The sequence below is a fragment of the Lissotriton helveticus genome, chromosome 4_1 (genome assembly GCF_964261635.1).
Source record: "Lissotriton helveticus chromosome 4_1, aLisHel1.1, whole genome shotgun sequence".
Taxonomy (NCBI): Eukaryota; Metazoa; Chordata; class Amphibia; order Caudata; family Salamandridae; genus Lissotriton; species Lissotriton helveticus.
In genome coordinates, this window is record NC_136063.1 from 28,054,931 (window position 1) to 28,073,757 (window position 18,827).

Below are 18,827 nucleotides of genomic sequence, written 5' to 3' on the forward strand. Positions count from 1 at the left end.
GACGTTGAAGACCGCGAGCAAGCAAAAAATGACCGCTGCGCTACGCTATGTGTGTTTGCACTTTGCTTCATGCAATTTGCGTAGTGCGAAGTAGCGCAAACTTCGCAAACTACGCGAGCGTAGCGTAATGCTTTGCCAAGGGTTACCAGAAACACTTGGACATCGATGAGGACCCGCTCAACTACCATGGCCCTATCTCAGTGCACCACAAGTCACCGTCCTGTGGCGGTGTGCCAGTGCCGGCTGCAGTGCATCCTGGGCAACTAACTCTGTGCAGCTCAACTCATGGAGCCCATCTGACTGACTATTGTATGGCCTCTGATTCGATGGTCTGGGTGTCATCAAAGCAATGTGTTTGTGGCCCTGCGCCGTCTGCTGCCTCCGTCCTCAACTGCGGTCCACCAGGGCTATCACATCAAATCGAGTCCTGACATGCCCGGACGACGCATCATCACAGGAGGCACATGCCACCACCACAAGGACCACCACCAAACAACAACTGCCAGTGTCGAAAGAGTATGACAGCCAGACTATCAGAGCTGCACACACCTGTCTTGGATGCCATTATCATCTTCATACCCAGCTCAGCTCTTCATGTTCCAACGAATCCGTGTATCACAACTCATGGACCATTTCTGATTGAGTTTTGTCCTGCGAACAGCTCACACAACATTGTCACCTCAGGCAGTGTGGAAGACCTGGGACGATAATGAGGAAGATGAGGCAGGTGTGCTTAGGGTTTGAAGGCACAGACAATGGGAGGGCAGGAGGCAACAACCAGTAGGCAGGTATGCAGACTGGAGTTGTTAGTCCAGCTACACAGCAGGAGCTATAGCTGAGTTTTGTGCTGTGGTCTCCAGACTGCGGACTGCAGATGCCACTATGTCACCTCCATCAGTGTGGAGGACCTTGGACGATAATGGTGGAGGTGTGACAGTTGTAACCCACGCAAAGGCAGCTGCAGCATGAATTTCCCAAAGGGACACAATCCTGGACAATTGCTCACATAAGCACACTCTGCTCCGTTTCCCCAATCTCAGTGCACTGCAAGACACAGATCCTTCGAATTGAATATTGCGGGTCATCTGTACCTGCTCCGGCTACCACTGTGATGCATCGCAGTTGTTTGTGTTATAATGGTGTTTCATGTTTTCACTTCTATGGTGGTCACTGATGTAGTTGTTGCCAGCACCAACCTCTCCCTTATGGCTGGATCACACTCACCCCATAGCAAAGGTGTCATGGGTCAGGTGTCCCTGGTAATAAAGAGTGGCCGGGTGCACGTGCCCATAGCCAGTCAAACTGACTATCAAAGTGTGTCCGTGTGCTCATTACGCCTGCATGATAGCCCCGGGCCCGACCACATTACATTGTGCGGGGTGCAGTGTACGCAACCTAGTCATACAAGGAAGTGGGTGAGACCTTGGACATGTAGGTCAGTTGTCTCCCCAGTAATACGTGAGGGAGTGGACTGGGCCGGCATACTCAGGTCCGGCGTATGGGGTGTGGGTGATTGTCCTTGGGCTCTGTGTGTGGTTCAGTACTGGAAATGTGGAAATGCTTGTGTCTATGTCACAGTGTGGGTGTCCGTTGAGGAGTGTAAGTGGTCCCAGATGGGTTATTGGTGCTGTGTGGGGTGGGACTCCTTTGTGCCCATAGTGTACGAGGTCCTACTTGGTGTTTATATGTGTGCTGCAGTGTGGCACAGGGATCAGGGACATGTTCCACAGTCATTGTGTGTGTGCAGTGTGCTGTACTTGATTGTACATGTGTGCCAATGACACAGTGGAGGTGATGTACAGTAGTTTATGGTGTTCTGTCACCACTGTGACGATGATCTTGTGTTCCTGCGGACTGAACCGCGTCTTCCTCTTCCTCTTCTCCCTGACCTTCCTCAACCCCGAGGTTCCTTGCTGGTCCTCCATGGGGCTTGTAGGGTTTGGGTTGTCCTCTGCACTCGGTCAGGGTATATCCATGGTGCTACTCTATTGTGGGGGGTTTTTCCCGAATGAGCCGTCGGTATTACAGGGCTGTCGCTGGTTAACACTGCCTTTTATATCACGTTTTGGGCCATTGCCACTTTTTTGGCGTTGGTGTTTCGCATTTGTTCGGACTTGCATTGGTTTTAACACGCTCATTTGTCGTGTTTTTGAGAGACTATCGCATGGTGCCACTGGGTTGAGAATTGCACGTTGGCACAGCGTTATTTTCCCACGATGGACTGCAATGTGAGAAGTTGCGTTAAGCTAAATATGCGAAAATTAACACGCATTCTTGAGAATATGCACCAATGATTTTAAGATCTGAGTTGTGGGCAAGATGTGAGGATGGGCTAACGTCCTACATACCTGTGAAGTAATAGTATCATTGTTCAGATCACTTCAAGAATAGAGATCTGTTATTTATGTAAATGTGATGACACTGTCCTGAGAGATCTACATTAAAAAATGTTTCCTAGGCCTGATGTCTATGTGTTAGCATGGCCAATATATGAGCTGTAGAATGACAGCACAATGTCTACTCCTGTGTGTGCAAAATATAGGTAATCATTGTCTCACCTACTGTAACCCACAGCACCCCTTATGGACGGCAGGTGTGCATGAATAGAATGTTGGTGCACTATGGAGGCTTTGCAAGGTGAGGCTGAATAAGAATAAGGACCAGGACCTCTGCAAGTTGGAGAAAATGATAGACTCATTTATGGATGGGCAGTGGATGCTACCATTGGACACAATCAGTGGCTATGGTGAGACACTTGGTGAAGATTCTGGGGATGGTCAGCTGGAAGGAGCACAGGGAGTATCATGACAGTGAAAACTGACATGATGGATGCAAGATTCAGCTTTACTGCTTTTGGAGTGAATCAGTATGTAAGACTTGTGTCTGTGTTTTTACATTTGAGTTACTAGTTATACTTTTAACTCTTTTCAGTGACATATTTAGTTCTATTTACTAATGTTCTCATATGTACTTTTCCCATGCCTGGACTCTTGATGTATGTTTGACACTGTGTTTAACAACTAGTTATGCTGTATTGTTTGATATTATTGTTTTTGTAATTGTTCTTTACTACTACCTACATTAAACATCTTCTGTTATATACACATAACTAGGCTGCCATAACTTCCTAAACTTGCGTTTGATCATTTTAGGTAATGTTAATTTCTTACTCAACTGGGTAATATGAATGTAGATACCAAGAAGGTACTCCATACATGCAAGGCTCGGTATGTGGGCATCCAAAAAATGGCACAGGGATAACGGATAATGGGCAAAATATGTGATTTGGAAAAAAGTGAAAGTTCTAAAGGCCTTGGAAGATTGAAGATGCTGCCAAACACCTCACCTCGAAGCCCTTGCAAGAAAATACTGAAAGGAAGGGAAGTCGCATTCCTCTGGGTAAGGCTACTTCATCTGCAACCTCAACAGGACAGGCCAAGAAAAGAAAAAGGGATCTGAGCAAATTTAAATTAATCCAGCAAAATAACACATTGTTGTAACAAATAGATAACAAATTGTCAAAAATGTGCAACAATAACAAATTGCTCTGTGGATGCAGGGAGGTGCTGTTTCAAATATCTCACAAAATACTTTTTATTGTTATATTGTGTTCATATTTTGAAATGTTTGCTTAGATGTAGTTATGTAAAAAGGTTCCAGATAGGCATTAGTTAGATTAGAGTAGTATTAGGAATAGTTATATAGTGTTAGATAGCATAGTTTTGATTTATTTAGATTTATCTTTGCTAATTATTGGGAGGTGGTTAATGCTCATATGTAATTAATCAGTGTTTAGTAGTTGCATGGATAGGATTTATATATGTACAAATTAGTATGTGTAGTGTTAGTATATGTAGTGTTATATTAAGGTTTGACATTGTGACAAGACATTTTAGAGGTGGATCAGAAAGCTCTACACTGCTAATGCAAAAATATGATAACAAGTGTTTTAACAATATATATATTTTGTTTCTTTAGTTGGACATCTGCCTTTTGATGATGTGGAAGTTGCCATCTTCAGTGATCCTGCAGCATAAAGTTTTCATACATATGTTTTTGCATTCTGATATATAGCAAAACATTTACCAAAATCTGCACTGGGGGAGTGTTGTGTCAGATATTTAGGGCAACATGACAGGCTTTCCCCCTGTCAGTGTTGCTGTTTGCATTAGCAGTGTAAGGTTCACTGATCCACCTCCCAGATGTCTTAGCAAACTGGAGGGTACATGTGTGCAGAACTGTACATATGAAAATAATGTATGCTTACAAAACAATATGTTATTTTAAGAACTTGCATGTGTATATTCATCATCTCAGCATGACTGCTCCCACTGGGCACATCCAAGTGGAAGTCGCATGCCTGCCTTCCTCAAACTCCTTAATTGAATTTCTGGAAATTGCCTACTTCTCCTTGCATTGATCACAATCTCTCCTTCTTTGAACCATATGCCTGTCATCTAACAATAATTCATCTCCTCTAGACTATCTATTTATACAAGTCAAGCATCTGTAAAAACTCACATGATGCAATGCTGTAGTTTCACAGCAGGGTGGGGTTACCCAACTCCAACCTGTGTGACACAAAGTTGTATTGAATTTCGCAAGACAGCTTAACATGCCACAAGTCAGATTTGCATCACATATTGCATCACACAGTGCTCCAATGCATGCAGCAAAACTACAAAACACCATGCTGTGACAAACAATTGTTTTATTTACTGCACCAGCATTGTGAGGCATGGGAGGGGCATCGTTAAGCCAGGAGCAGACCAACCCAGAAGATGTGGTTTCCATGCAGCCCAAGAGAAAGCTCAAAGTAAATTTCAACGAGAAAAGCAAATTTTGATTTCAGCGGTGACAAAAAATAGGAAATGTTTGTTTGTGACCTCAAAATTACCATTAGCCAAGAAGGATGCTTTATGGCACGCAATGATGGGCAATATAAACTGCTTGGGCCAACCATACGGACTGCAGTTGAATGTAAAAAAGGTGGCACGAACACAATTGCAGGACAAAAGAGAAACTGGCTAGGAACCTGAGGGCTGCATTGAGGAATGGAGGGAGACCAGAAGCCAAGAGAATAGAATCCCCAGGAGAAGCAGGTGACATCACTTATCTCCAGGGAGTTGGTTGCTAGAGTGAAGGGTATGGACAGTGCTGACATTGAGATTCAAGAACAAGTACAAGGTGAGTTTGAACATTATGACTGTAATATCTATTGATATAGAGGCAATACGATAAGTAAAACACACAGTAAAAACACCCTAACATGTAAGCATACATAACAACAATAATACTTCAGACACTTGTAAAGCGCGACAGCTACCTCAAACAGAGGTGTCCCGGCACTAAGCGATCAACAGTATGCAGATGAAAAACCAAGAAGCAAAGCCACAGACTCCTTATTCCACCATGAAGAGCCAATTCTTAACGTTATGCCTAAAAAGAGGCTCTGCCTCTATGTTGTGTAGACAACCTGGCAAGGAATTCCACAACTTAGCTGCCCCAACCGTGAAAGATCTACCTCCTAGGCAGGCCTTGTTGAAGTGGGGTGTGCAGAGGAGCCTCTGTGAGTGATACCTTAGAGATCACATCTGCCTATATCCACGTAGTCTTAGTTTCAAGTATCTGGAGCAGTTGCCATGGTTGGCTCGGAATGCCAACGTCAGCGCCTTGAACTCGATCCTTTTAGCCATGAGTAACCAGTGGAGTTCTTTTAAATGCAGAGAGACATGATGCTGTAAAGGGACCAGCCTAATTAGTCTTGCAGCCGCATTTTGGACCATCTGAAGGAATCTTGTTAAGTACTTTGGTAGGCCTAAATATAGGCTGTTGGGATAGTACAGCCTGGATGTCACCATGGCATGGACTGTGATTTCCGGCACGCTTCTGGCAGTAGATGCAAAAATGTATGCAGATTTCTGAGTTTACTAAAGCAGGTGGCAGTCACCTGAAATATCTGAGCCGAGAATGACAAATCAGACTCCCACTTCACAACAAGATTTTTTATAATGTTTGTAGAGGACGGGTGGAGGGGCATGTGGAAGAGGTGTGGCGCCGCGGCCAGGGCGACTGACGCTGGAATCTGGGGACCACGGTTCGATCCCCGGCTCCGGCGGCAGGTCAGCCCAGCACCATGTGACTCTGGGCAATAGCTCGCTTAATCTTCCCGACGGCCCCCCAGCGCCTAGAGACCCTTACGGGTGATTGTGCGCTTTACAAATGTGGACTTTACTTTACTTTACTTTTTTCCCAAGGCCGCCAAATATCCGGTGCTGGAGGTGACTCTTTCCCGAGAAACATCACCTCCTTCTTTCCTGCGTTGAGTTTTAGTTTGTTATTATTCTTCCACAACGTGATATCTCTTAGGCAGCCTTTGAAGCTCCTGAAAGAGTCCTCAGACTGCTCTTCAAAGGAAAAGACCAGCTGGGTGTCATCAGCGTATGAAATCGCTTTCACCCCCCAACTTGCTATCAGAGAGAACAACGGAGCCAGGTATATATTAAACAGGAGAGGGCTCAGCACTGACCCCCGAGGGACTCCACACCATAGTGGTTTCTGCTCCGACACAAATGTTTGCAGTGATACCTTCCGAGAGCGATTGCTTACGTAGGAGTTCAGCCAGGTCAGTACTGTGCCCCCTATGCCCATCTCCTGTAGTCTCTGCAACAGCAAGGTATGGTCAACAGTATCAAATGTCACCGATAGATCCAGGAGCACCAACATAGCGGATGCACCTGAATCCACCGCCAGCCCAGCCGACTCAGGCACCTCAAGAGTGCCGTCTTGGTACTGAAACCCGATCTAAAGCCTGATTGGGTGTCATGTAGGATGCCCTTGCTCTCAATGAAATTAGTCAATTGCTGCTGCACCTGTTTTTCAGCATCATACCTGGCACAGGCAGCAAAGAGATAGGCCTGTAGTTACTTAGATACCCAGGAAATCCGTTTGTTTTTTTCCGTAGGGAGAGAAGTGTGGCGTGTTTCCATAAGTCGGAAAAAATGCTGAACGCAACCGAGGAGTTCCATATGTTCGAGAGCATATGCTTCAGAGAGTGTGCCATCACTTTCCAAAGTTTTGGGGGTCAAGGGTCATCTGGCGCCCCTGATTCACACCCCTGGATTTACTCCAACACTTCCTGCATAGGAATGAGGCTAAAATTTGTGAATGAGGGCTCTTGTGCGCCTCCCTCCCGACTGTCAGAATTTTCTGTTTCACGAATCTCAGAGAAAGACTGGTAGACCTTCTGGATTTTGTTATCAAACGAGTCAGAAATGGTTTCGCACAGAGAGAGGGATGGTTGTACACCGGTCTCTAATGGTTTTGGCTTGAGAAAAGAATTGACCACCTTGAAAACCTCTTTAGTAAAGTTTTCAGCTTTAAATATGCAGCCATCTAAGTGATCGCTCCTGGCAGCTCTGATTAATTTGTGCAAATCTTTCAGTGTGTTTTTATAGGTAGTTTCGGCCGCCTCACAATAGTTTACCCTCCACTGCTGTTCCAGTCATTTAAAACTGCTCTTGGCCACTCTAGGAGAGTCCGAGAACTCAGGGGCGGAGGGGAAGAGCCTTACTGACCTAGCAGCTCTAGCCCAGGCTGTGAATTCAACAACTGTCGAAATCCAATGATCAAGAGCCCAGGAATCCACTTTAGGATCGGACCAGAGTTTAGGCTAACTGACAGGTTTTTCCAATTTCTTTTGATAAGAAATTGGCTACCCCTATTGTGACAGGGTTTGTCCATGCTGAGGAATAATGGAATCAAATAGTTGTTGACCAAACCAGTTTGATGGGGGTCTCTGTATGAAGAGACTCCAAGTTAGAAAACACAAGATCAAGAGTGTGTCCTGCCTTGTGGGTGGGGGAGGTGACATGTTGTGTTGAATTGGCCCCTGCGAGGGTTAGCACTAACTGGGCTACCTGAAAGCAGGATGGGTTGTTTGAAGTCACCTAGTACAGTGAAATTAGAATATAGTAGCGTTTTGTGGGTAATGTAGTTGCAAAGCCCATGATTTGAGGTAAGAGCACAATTCAGTGGCCTGTAAATGTGGATCCCCAAGGAGGAGGTTGAAGGGTCCAATGGAAAGCAAAATTTAAGACCCTGTATCCCCTTGAAATTGAGCGGAGCTGATGACGCTAAAACCCATAACTCCTTATAAATGATGGCTACCTCGCTGCCTCTTTTGCCACTCTCCCTAGTAGCGCAACACATTTTAATGCCCGGAGGGACGGCTAGGGCCACTGTTGAAACAGAATCCGCGTTCAACCAAGTTTCCGTCAGAAACATAATGTCCCACGTGTTGCCTGTTAAAACCAGCCATAACTCCTCGGCATACTTGGGCAAGGATCTACAGTTTACTAGGCAGGCCTTGATCCTGTCAGCGTGCCCGCCCTGCCCCCTGATAGTTTACACTCCGTCGTTACTCCCCTGTGTGCTTCCCCAGCTCCCATGAGCAGTCAGTGCAAGTGTATGGGAGCAGAGTTGAGGCTAGGTCGACGGCATGGGCTTTCTGGCATGTCTTACCTCTGCAAGACATCAAAACCTCCTTAAGCCAACCGTACGTCGAACCACTCGACAGTCGGGCAGCATGACTGACACTGGCTGTGATCTGGCCGCAGACAGGTGCAGACGGGCTTGCCTTTGGCGCACTAGCAGTGCACCTGCTGCACGCGTCTGCTGTGGGTCCGGGTACCCATGTGTGTTAAAATAGTGGTGCCAGCCCCAGAAGTGAGAGAGAACGAGGGCGGAGTCACGTCCCTCCGTGCAATCAGCTTAATCAAGCCATGACGGACCAGGGACTTGTTATGCTGAAAAGTGCAGGCATGCAAAGACAGGTAAGCCCCCCTGTTTAAAACCCACACAACAAGTGACACAAGCAAAGAACAATACTTAAAACATATTTAAAAGCAGATTAAAAGCGAACTATAAAACAGATCGCTTTCAGTCACAGGGGAATTGGCTTTGATAGTTTTTGCCTTCCGGTGCACTACTACCTTAGGACAGCAGTGTTAGTACAATCTAAGACACCATATTATCATGGAGGACAGGCACTGCAGATGTAGCACACACTAACTATAGTATCACCATCATGATGCAGGCTGTGTGGAATAGCAGTGTAACACACTCAAAGATAAAAGTATCTACAATATGTGTTAGTTCATGTCTCCATGAAACACACAAAACACAAAAATGTAGATGTCAATCATCTAGACAAGTTAGGGAAAATATGGGAGATGTGTATGAATCTTAGTAACATATCTGCATACCAACATGTTACCTTGCAGCAAAACATTCTGTCCTCACAGAAAAACAAGGCATAGGTTCTAAACTATCATCTAATGCAGACCAGCAAGCCATCTTGGTTTGATGTGTAGCTTGAAAATCTATGTTAAATAATATATATTGCAGTGGATTAATATGTGGCGTGGGGGTTAGACATCACAATGTAATACTATCATGATACCCCAAATATAGTCCTTGGATTCACACTAATAAATCTTTAGCTCAATCCCAGTAGAGTGGCAAAGAGCAGTCAGGATTTACTAGAGGAACATGTGTCACACATTTCAGAGTGCCAACATGGATGATAAGTAACTCACTCAACAAGAGAAATCCAACAACAACTTATAAATAGAGTCTGTATTTTTGTCTTACTTTAGATACCAAAATGAACAGAATAGCATACATCTAACCGGAATTATAGATCTTTTTTGTTTGAAATATGTTTATAAAAAAACATCCTGGATATATTTTAATCAAAAACCCGGATTACCTTAAGCTCAGGAGGATTGAAACAGTTATATTGCAAGCGTGTGAAACAATCCATGAAATGTCACCAGATGCAGGTAAATTTAATGTCAGACTATGTGCTAAAAGTTCCATGGCCATAACATGCCAAAGATGAAACCGTAAGGTGCTGAGGATCGATTTCAGTGGAGAGCTGTAAATTGCCTGGCAGCCCCTTAGCATATGGCTCGGTAGTCGCCAGTCCATGTATGCCAAGGCCTTTAACTCAATAGAGCGTATGCTCAAAACTGCTGAGCAATAGGAAGCGGGGAGGGAGAAGCCCAACATGCCTTTATTGTGGACCAGGATTTCCTTTCAATCTATGGAAATGACATTGCATGACCACCATATGTGTAGAAAGCCACCAGAAGCGGGGTTGCAGCACCAACAAAGGTCTGATGCAGTACGGTAAATACTGCGAAGGTGTGTCGGCATGTAATACCAACGTGTCATCATTTTATATGCTGACTCGCGTTGTGGGATTCCCACCAAAGTTACATTTTACCTGGTCCGTGGAGCGTAGGTGCAAAGTTGTACTTGCTTTCCTTGGTGCTGAATGGGAGCCACGGTAGAGCTGCATTTACTGCTGAAACAGTGCTGCAGGGGATAAAGATGCCCAAAACAACAGGGTTGCTTATGCTGATCGAAGGTCAGATGAAGCTCCCTCTAGATACAATGTCGAGTAAAGGGTTTGGTTGCCGGAATGACATCCAACAAGAATCAGATAGGGATGCATGTCGTTACTGCGCAGGCTTTTACAACACATGGCTTTACCACGCAGGTTTTACAACACAACACGACTTGCGTTGGGGGGCGCTGGATAGTGAATAGTTTAATTTACTATTCCAACTCCAAGTCCCCGTGGATAGTAGGGAAGGTTTTGGATAGTACATTTTAGTAAACTATTCCCTATCGTATAGCGCCCCCCAGCGCAAGTCGTTGTAATGACTTGCGTTGTAAAAGTTGCGTGGTAAAAGTACTGTGTGGTAAAAGTTGCGTTGTAAATGCTGTTCCCCATCAGATAGAGGTATGCATGAGTGCGTGACAGGTGAGAGAGCTTAGAGTGTTGCACGTACAATTATACTCTATTCTATTTCTCCTTATACAGATACCAGTGGCAAGCAGGTCAATCCAGGGTACACCTAACCTTCGGAGATGTGTCAGGTTACTCTCCACCGTCTTCTAGAGTGCAGACCAAAGTAGGCTGTTTTCTTTCTTATTTTATCCACCCCCCTCCTTCCCTTGAGTGTGCTACTTGGCAAACAGTAACATCTGCTCCCTAGCAGAACGCAAAAGAGAGTGGAAGGGCTGTCTTCTCACCATTGCTCCCGCCGGTCCTGGATATCAGGTTAGTGCTTGCATCTAGGCATCTGACACCAACTGCATGAGTAAGACATAGTGTGAAATACCATCAAAAATGTGCATGACCATTTATCTGTCTATTACACACCTGGGCCAGAATGTATCTCTAACAGTAACCCAAAGTATTGACAGTTGTCCTATCTTTTTGTATGACAGCTGCCCCAGGATCTGGTCTCCAGTCATGGCTCAGAACCCCCATATGCACACACCCAGACCAAGTCGGAGAGCAACAACAGCCCGGCCCTCTGCAAGACCCGCAATATTATTACCTTTGGTCTGCTCAAGGCCAAGTTACGATGTCTCGACATTTCAGAGGGGAGATTGCTGTACTCTCCTCCAATGGTATGCAAGATTATACTTGTCTGTGCTGTCCTGCACAATATATGTGCGTGGACAAATGTCCCGGGGATGGGGACAAGCAACTGCAGGACCCAATGGTGAAGGAGGAGAAGGAGGAGAAGGATGGTGTAGACATTCAAAACTCAGTGGCTGGTAATCGGTGATGAACACACATTGTACAAGAACCCACATTGTGAAACAGTTCTTCAGCTGAATCCCTTGCACATCAATGGAGCTATAAATACCATATAATGAATGTTCAATCAGCAAATAACTGTATGAAGGTAATCTTGGTCTATGTCACAGCCCCAGTAGACATTTACACATCCACATCTCGTCAACTAGAATAGGCCCCAAATGTCAGACCTTTTGACCAACATGGACCTTTGCCGCACACCTATCAATCGCACATATACTGAAATGCCACATGAAACTGTGGACTGCATCATGGATGCAAGGAGGAACACATATGTGCACTGTTAAAATACACATGAGACATATCCCAAGTCTTCAAGCATGTCTAGCAAAAACTTTTGAACTGGAAAAGTATTTCCTGGGAGTGTTTACCTGCATTGCGCCCATCAATACAATGTACCACACACAAAGGGATAGTTGCGTCAATGAAAATGAAAGCATTGCCCATTTCATTTGTGAGGCGTCAGTTGAAAATGATGTTCTCATTGGAAAGGTGTCACGCTAATAGGAAAGGGGACACTTCATGAAATGAAGCGCTTGAGTAGTAAAGGTAATACTTAAGTAGTAAAGGTGATTGTTAGAAATGGTGGTCTCTAGTTGGTACTGGCTGGCGCCACTGTCCAAATAGGAACCCTTCCTCCTAAGTCAGGGCAAGTGGTTCACCCCTTTCAATAACCACTGCTCAACCCTGTGGTAATGTAGCACGAGCAGTTAGGCCAATCTTAGAGGCAGTGTGTGAAGCGTTTATGACCACGTACAATAAGGCAGCAAAGATACTACAAAAGGACAAACTCGGGTAGGTATAGAAAAATAATATTTTATCAGAATTGAGCTTTAGACAATGTTTGCTTATCCAGATGTTGATATCTTGCATGCACTGTTGAAACCGAAATGAGGAAGAGTGTTCATGTTTAAAGGCCACGACTTGTGTGTTGTCAGCGTAAGATGTCAAACTAAGCCCGAATTGTTGAATCAGGGGAGCTTGTTCTGACACATAGATGTTAAAAAGTGACAGACTAAGGAAGGAACCCTGCAGAACCCCAGAAGGAAGCACATAAGGGGCCAATTTAAAATGGTCAAGTGCAACTGATTGAGTTCTGTCCGTCAAGAAAGAAGATAGCAGGGAGAGTGCAGAATCTTTTATGCCCAGTTGTTTTAGGTGCTGTTTCAGCTGGTTATGGTCTACAGTATCCAACGCTGCTCATTAATAAAGGAGTATTAGGTCAGCAGCCCCACCTTTATCCATCACTACCCTGATCTCCTCGGTAGCCTCGATTAATGCAGTCTCAGTGCTATGTTCAGGACGAAATACAAAGTGGGAGGAATCAAGGAAGTCTTTGCCATGAATGAATTGAGCCAGCTGGAGGTTATTCAGTTTCTCAACTACGATATAGGACGATAGTTGCTAGGATTGGACGTGTCCAAATTAAGATTTTTTAACAATGGGAGGATAGATGCATCCTTCCATAAAGTATAAAAAATTCAATATTTAAACATAGCATTACAAATTTCCGTGAGAGTGGTACCTACTTTGCTAGCTATGGTTCTCGGGCACTGCAGGGGGCATGGAGCGGTATACAGCCTTTACAACGCAACTTTTACAACGAACTATCATTACAACGCAACTTTTACAACGCAAACCATTACAACGCATAGCGCTGGGGGCCGCTCTAGGATAGGGAATAGGTTTAATGTACTATCCAACACCTTCCCTACTATCCACGGGGACTGGAGTTGGAATAGTAAATTAAACTATTCACTATCCAGCGCCCAAAAGCATTATGCGTTGTAATGGTATGCATTGTAAAACTTGCGATGTAAAGGTAGGCGTTGTAAAAGTATGCGTTGTAACGTCATACATCCGCATGGAGCCAATGGGGATCCTGATTAAGCTGCCAAAATAAACTTTTCTACCTGATCACTCAATACCGGAGTGAAGCAAGATGTCCTCACTTAGATCGTAACAAGTGGTGGCCTCAAATTGTGCGTAAATGTTATTGAATTTGGGCCATATGTAAGAACACATTTTCCCATAGGCACAGAATGGGTAAAAATCTTTGATACATCTGGCCCTTTGTCCCTAAACGTATTAGTGATTTTGTCCCAGAAATCGTGACTACTCTCTTTAGTAGTTTTACTAGCCAGCTGGAACAATTCTTTATAAGAATTATTGGCTCTTTCTATTTGTTTTGAGTAGAAGGCCTCTTTCTCATTTATTAGCAGGGTTTTGTATTTGGATAATGCTAGATTATAGTTTTCTTTTTCCGAATAATCATAATATGCCCTCCAGTGTCTTTCTAATCTCCTACAAGCCTTGGCACTTTCTGTGCAGCGCTCGACCAGGGTGCAGCTACTGTTATTTTAAAAGTCCCGTTTTTTGCATTTTCGTTTATTTTAAGTTTTATATTCTACCCTGTTTTTAAAATTGTGGCCCTTCTTACCTGCACTGCTGTCCTTCTAACTCGCATTCTAATTGGATATTTCACCGCGTTTTTTGCGGGTCCCTCGCCCTTGTCACGGTGGCGGCCATCTTTAGTGAGGAGCATTCCACTCGGCGGTCTAGTCCTCATTTAGGAGGCTCGACCGGTATAAAAATCAGGTAAATTGAAAGCGCGCTCCTTTTACAAGCCTTGGCACTTTCTGTGCAGCGCTCGACCAGGGTGCAGCTACTGTTATTTTAAAAGTCCATTTTTTTGCATTTTCGTTTATTTTAAGTTTTATATTCTACCCTGTTTTTAAAATTGTGGCCCTACTTACCTGCACTGCTGTCCTTCTAACTCGCATTCTAATTGGATATTTCACCGCGTTTTTCGCGGGTCCCTCGCCCTTGTCACGGTGGCGGCCATCTTTAGTGAGGAGCATTCCACTTGGCGGTCTAGTCCTCATTTAGGAGGCTCGACCGATATAAAAATCAGTCATGCATTCGCGCAGCGTTATCGCGCAGCGGGATCGCCGGATCTTCCGCCGGAGTTACGCCAGAGTTCAGCCCGTCTGCGCCCGTCCGCGCTGAGGACGGGCTGCAGGACGGGCTGTCTCCTTCCATCATGCCCTCTGGTAAGCAAGCTCTGGCTGGTCGTGTATACTACTCTCCTTCGGCTTTACTTTCATTGCGACCTTGTATCCCCATTTCCTGTATTGTATGTACCTTACCCCGTCACTACTTTTTATGTGCTGGTTGTGGTTTCGCTACTGGCAAAATGCAGCTTTCCAAGACACAACAGAGTGTTAAACACTATAGGGGAAATAGGAAGCCTACTAAGGGTCATTCTTCTTCTCTTCCCTCGCTCCATTTTTGGAGTTTAAACTGTACATCGCTTCCTAAGAACAAATCAAACATCTTCGATTTCATTACTGAGGAATCTCCTGATGCTTTGTTCCTGACCGAGACCTGGATACATGCTAGCTCGGGTTCTGATATAGCCGCAGCCATTCCACCTAACTATGTGGTGCTGCATCAGGATAGACCCTCAGGTAAAGGTGGTGGAATTGCGATCATCTTTAAATCTATTTACCAATGCAAACTGGAACCCTTACATCTTCCAGGCAGTGAGGCAGCATTGTTCAAACTTATGATTAATCCTCGAATGACGCTTTCCGGTCTGCTAATTTATCGGCCGCCCGGAAATGCTGCGTCATGGATTACCTCACTTGTTGATTGCCTTTCAGCAACACTATTAAAATCGAATATTTTCACCATTCTTGGCGATCTAAACATCCACTTAGATGATGTTAACAATCCCCTTAATAAATCTTTTCTTTCCGATCTTGAGGTTTTTAACCTCAAACTTTGTAATTTTGGAGCCACTCATCTTGCCGGGCATCTCCTGGATCCTATTATTTCCACTCTGTCATTTAACTGCATTCACTTGGCGCGTCCGCTTGTTTGGTCTGACCATTATGCGGTACACTTCGAGTTACCACCTGGCGTATATTCGGCCAGTGTTTATGTGGAGGAAATTAAATCATCCTATCGCTGGGACAGGCTTGATGTAGCCGCTTTTAACCTGCGTCTGACCGAGACTATTCCATCTTCCATCAACCCTGAGCAGAATTTAAATGCTCCTATTTCTGGTTAGTTGACAGATGCAGTGTCGGCTCTTCTTCCCCGGTCTAGCAGCAAATGTAGATCTTTGCGCCCACCAGCACCTTGGTACTCGGAAGAGCTTAAAACTCAACGTGCTAAATGTAAAGCCCTGGAGAGGAAATGGAGGATGCTTTACTCTGCTTCTTCCAAAGTGATTTATAAAAAAGAACTAAAAGTTTACCATGCAAACTGTAAACGTGCCAAGGCCTCTTACATCGCCTCTACAATCACTTCAGTGCAAAATTGCCCTCGGACTCTTTTTGCTACTGTTAAGAAACTTACAGGAGCCGATACCACTCCTGCGCTGCCGGCTTTGGATGGTACACAATGCAATGCCATTGCAGATTTTTTCATAGCTAAGGTTGAGAGCATTTACCAATCCTTGTCCTCCCTTTTACCCCCTAATGATCTTTCTCAACCCAGCTTTCCCTGCAATGTCCTTGCTTCCCCCACTGAGTTCATTTACAACTGGACATTATTTGATGATTCTTCTTTCCTGTCTTGTTTGAAAAGCATCAGGCCAGGCTCTCCAAGGGACCCTGTCCCTATGAAGATATTGAAACAACTTGACCTTGAACCTCGTCGATTCTTAATGAGACTACTCAACATCTCTCTCATTGAATCTCGGGTAGAACAAGACTGGAAACATGCCATGGTCGTTCCCCTGCTTAAAAAATCAGGTGCTGACATCACAAATCTTGCTAATTTCAGGCCCATATCCCTGCTGCCAGCCTGCTCCAAAATACTGGAGCGACATGTTAACACACGGCTTAATGAGTTTGTTGAAAACGTGGGATATCTCCATCCATCCCAATCAGGCTTTCGCGCGAACTATTCAACCGAATCCGCACTCCTTGGGGTGACTGAGCGACTCCGACACGGTATCGATTGCGGTGAGACCTTTGCGCTTATTCTTCTTGATTTAAGCGCTGCTTTCGATACCGTGTCCCACTCCATCTTGCTGGAGTCTCTCTGCTCCCTCGGTGTTGCTGGACCAGCGCTCGCCTGGGTGGCCTCATTTCTTAATGAGCGCACTTTCCAGGTTTTCTCGAACAAAGCTGAATCTGCGGTTTATTCCTCTGCTTACGGCGTCCCTCAAGGGTCTATATTGAGCCCTCTGTTGTTCAATATTTACATCAGACCACTTGCTTCTATCGTTGAGGACGCCGGTTTGTCTATATATTCATATGCAGACGATACGCAGATTGTGTTTTCTTTGTCTAGCAGCAGGACTCAGGACATTTCTGCCCTTAAAATTGGCCTTTCTCGTGTTGCAGCTTGGATGCAAGCACATCTGCTAAAGCTCAACGGAGACAAGACCGAGGTGATTATATTGGGTAAACATAAAGATCTGTACACTGGCCCAGTGATATGGGTCCGCTGCCTATCCCCGTGTCTGTCGCCCGCAACCTCGGTGTCCTGATTGACGACAATCTTTCAATGAGGCAGCAGGCAACAAAGGTCGCTGCAATCTGCTTTAACACTCTACGCTGGTTGCAGAAGATCATTTGGATGTTGCCTGAGTCCACCCGACGAACTGTCGTACAGGCTCTTGTGATGTCTTGTATCGACTATGGCAATGTGCTCTATTTAGGAGCAGATAAAGCCACAATCAATAAACTCCAGGTTGTACAGAACTCAGCTGCGCGCCTGTTGCGTAATGTTCCACGGAGAACGTCCGCAACGCCAGCTTTGCGTGACCTCCATTGGCTAAAAATCTCTGATCGTGTGGTCTTTAAAACGCTGTGTTTTCTATTTAAGATTCGTCAGGGTTCTGCTCCCAGCTACTTGCTCAATCTTGCCCAGCCATATCAGCCTGGCCGCTTTCTTAGGTCATCCAACAACCACAATCTTGTGATTCCTAGGATTCGATTGACAAAAATGGGAGGTCGTTCATTCGCATACCTGGGACCCAAGATGTGGAACGCTCTCCCGTTGGCGTTAAAAACAGAAACTAGCCTTTCTGTTTTCCGTAAAAAATTAAAGACTTTTTTGTTTTAATTTCTTTATTCTGTTTTTATCTTCTGCCACTGCTTGTTTTCTTCTCTAGTCTGTCCCTGGCGCCGTGAAACCCATTGCGGGTAGCTGTGCGCAATATAAGTTCAATAAAATAAATAAATATTAATACAATTTTGTTTTTCTAGCCTCAAGGCCTCTGAGAACCAGGTGCGCGGCAGGCGATTTACGATTACGTGATCCCTTTGAGGTAGGAACTGTCACGTGGAAAGCAGAATTGAGCCACTTTGTATAATATGTAACTGCCTGATCTGAATTGGAGCTCATGGTAGGTTGAGAGTTGCTAAAGTGTGTCAGAAGATTAACAGAATCAATTTGATTCCATACTCTGTAAACTGCCTGATGTGAACTAGGAAGTAATAGTTGGATCAGATGTGAAAATTCCATCAAGAGTATGCCCTGCCACATGGGTGGGATTATGCACTATGTGTGCTAATCCTTTGGTCCCCAATGGCTCTGAAAGGGCTGCTTTGTCATTGTCTGACCCATAGTCTAAACACAAGTTGCAATCACCCATTGTAGTAAAGTTATTTGAGCTTAACACAGATTCTAAGAGTGAATAAATATTTCTATCAAAACTCCTTCTGGACTCTGGGGGATGATATGGAAGAAGGCCATTAAAAGTTTATTTGGGTTATTTTATAAAGTGAAATAAAGTGCTTCACAATAAGGGTTCAAGGGTGAGGGGAATTTAGCTCTGAGATGGCAAGTCCCCTCCTCCCCCGCGTAAGGGATCTATCAAACCTAAATGATAGGAAACCAGAAGGTGCCGCAGTCACAAAGTCAGGGTCAGACGCGGTGTCAGCCCAAATTTCAGTAAGAAATATTACATCCAGTTGGTGATTTAAAACAAGGTCTGCTACTTCATATTTATGTTTTGCCAAGTACCTGACATTGATGAGACCACAGCGAGGGTCCGCCATCACTGTTGTTGCTGGTGAGATTTCAGCTGGCATCGTGGTCGAGGTCCGGCAGGCCCTTACCATCTGCTCTTCCGGCAGCTGGAAGCCGCACTTACAGCTCTGAGAAGGATGTATGACATTAC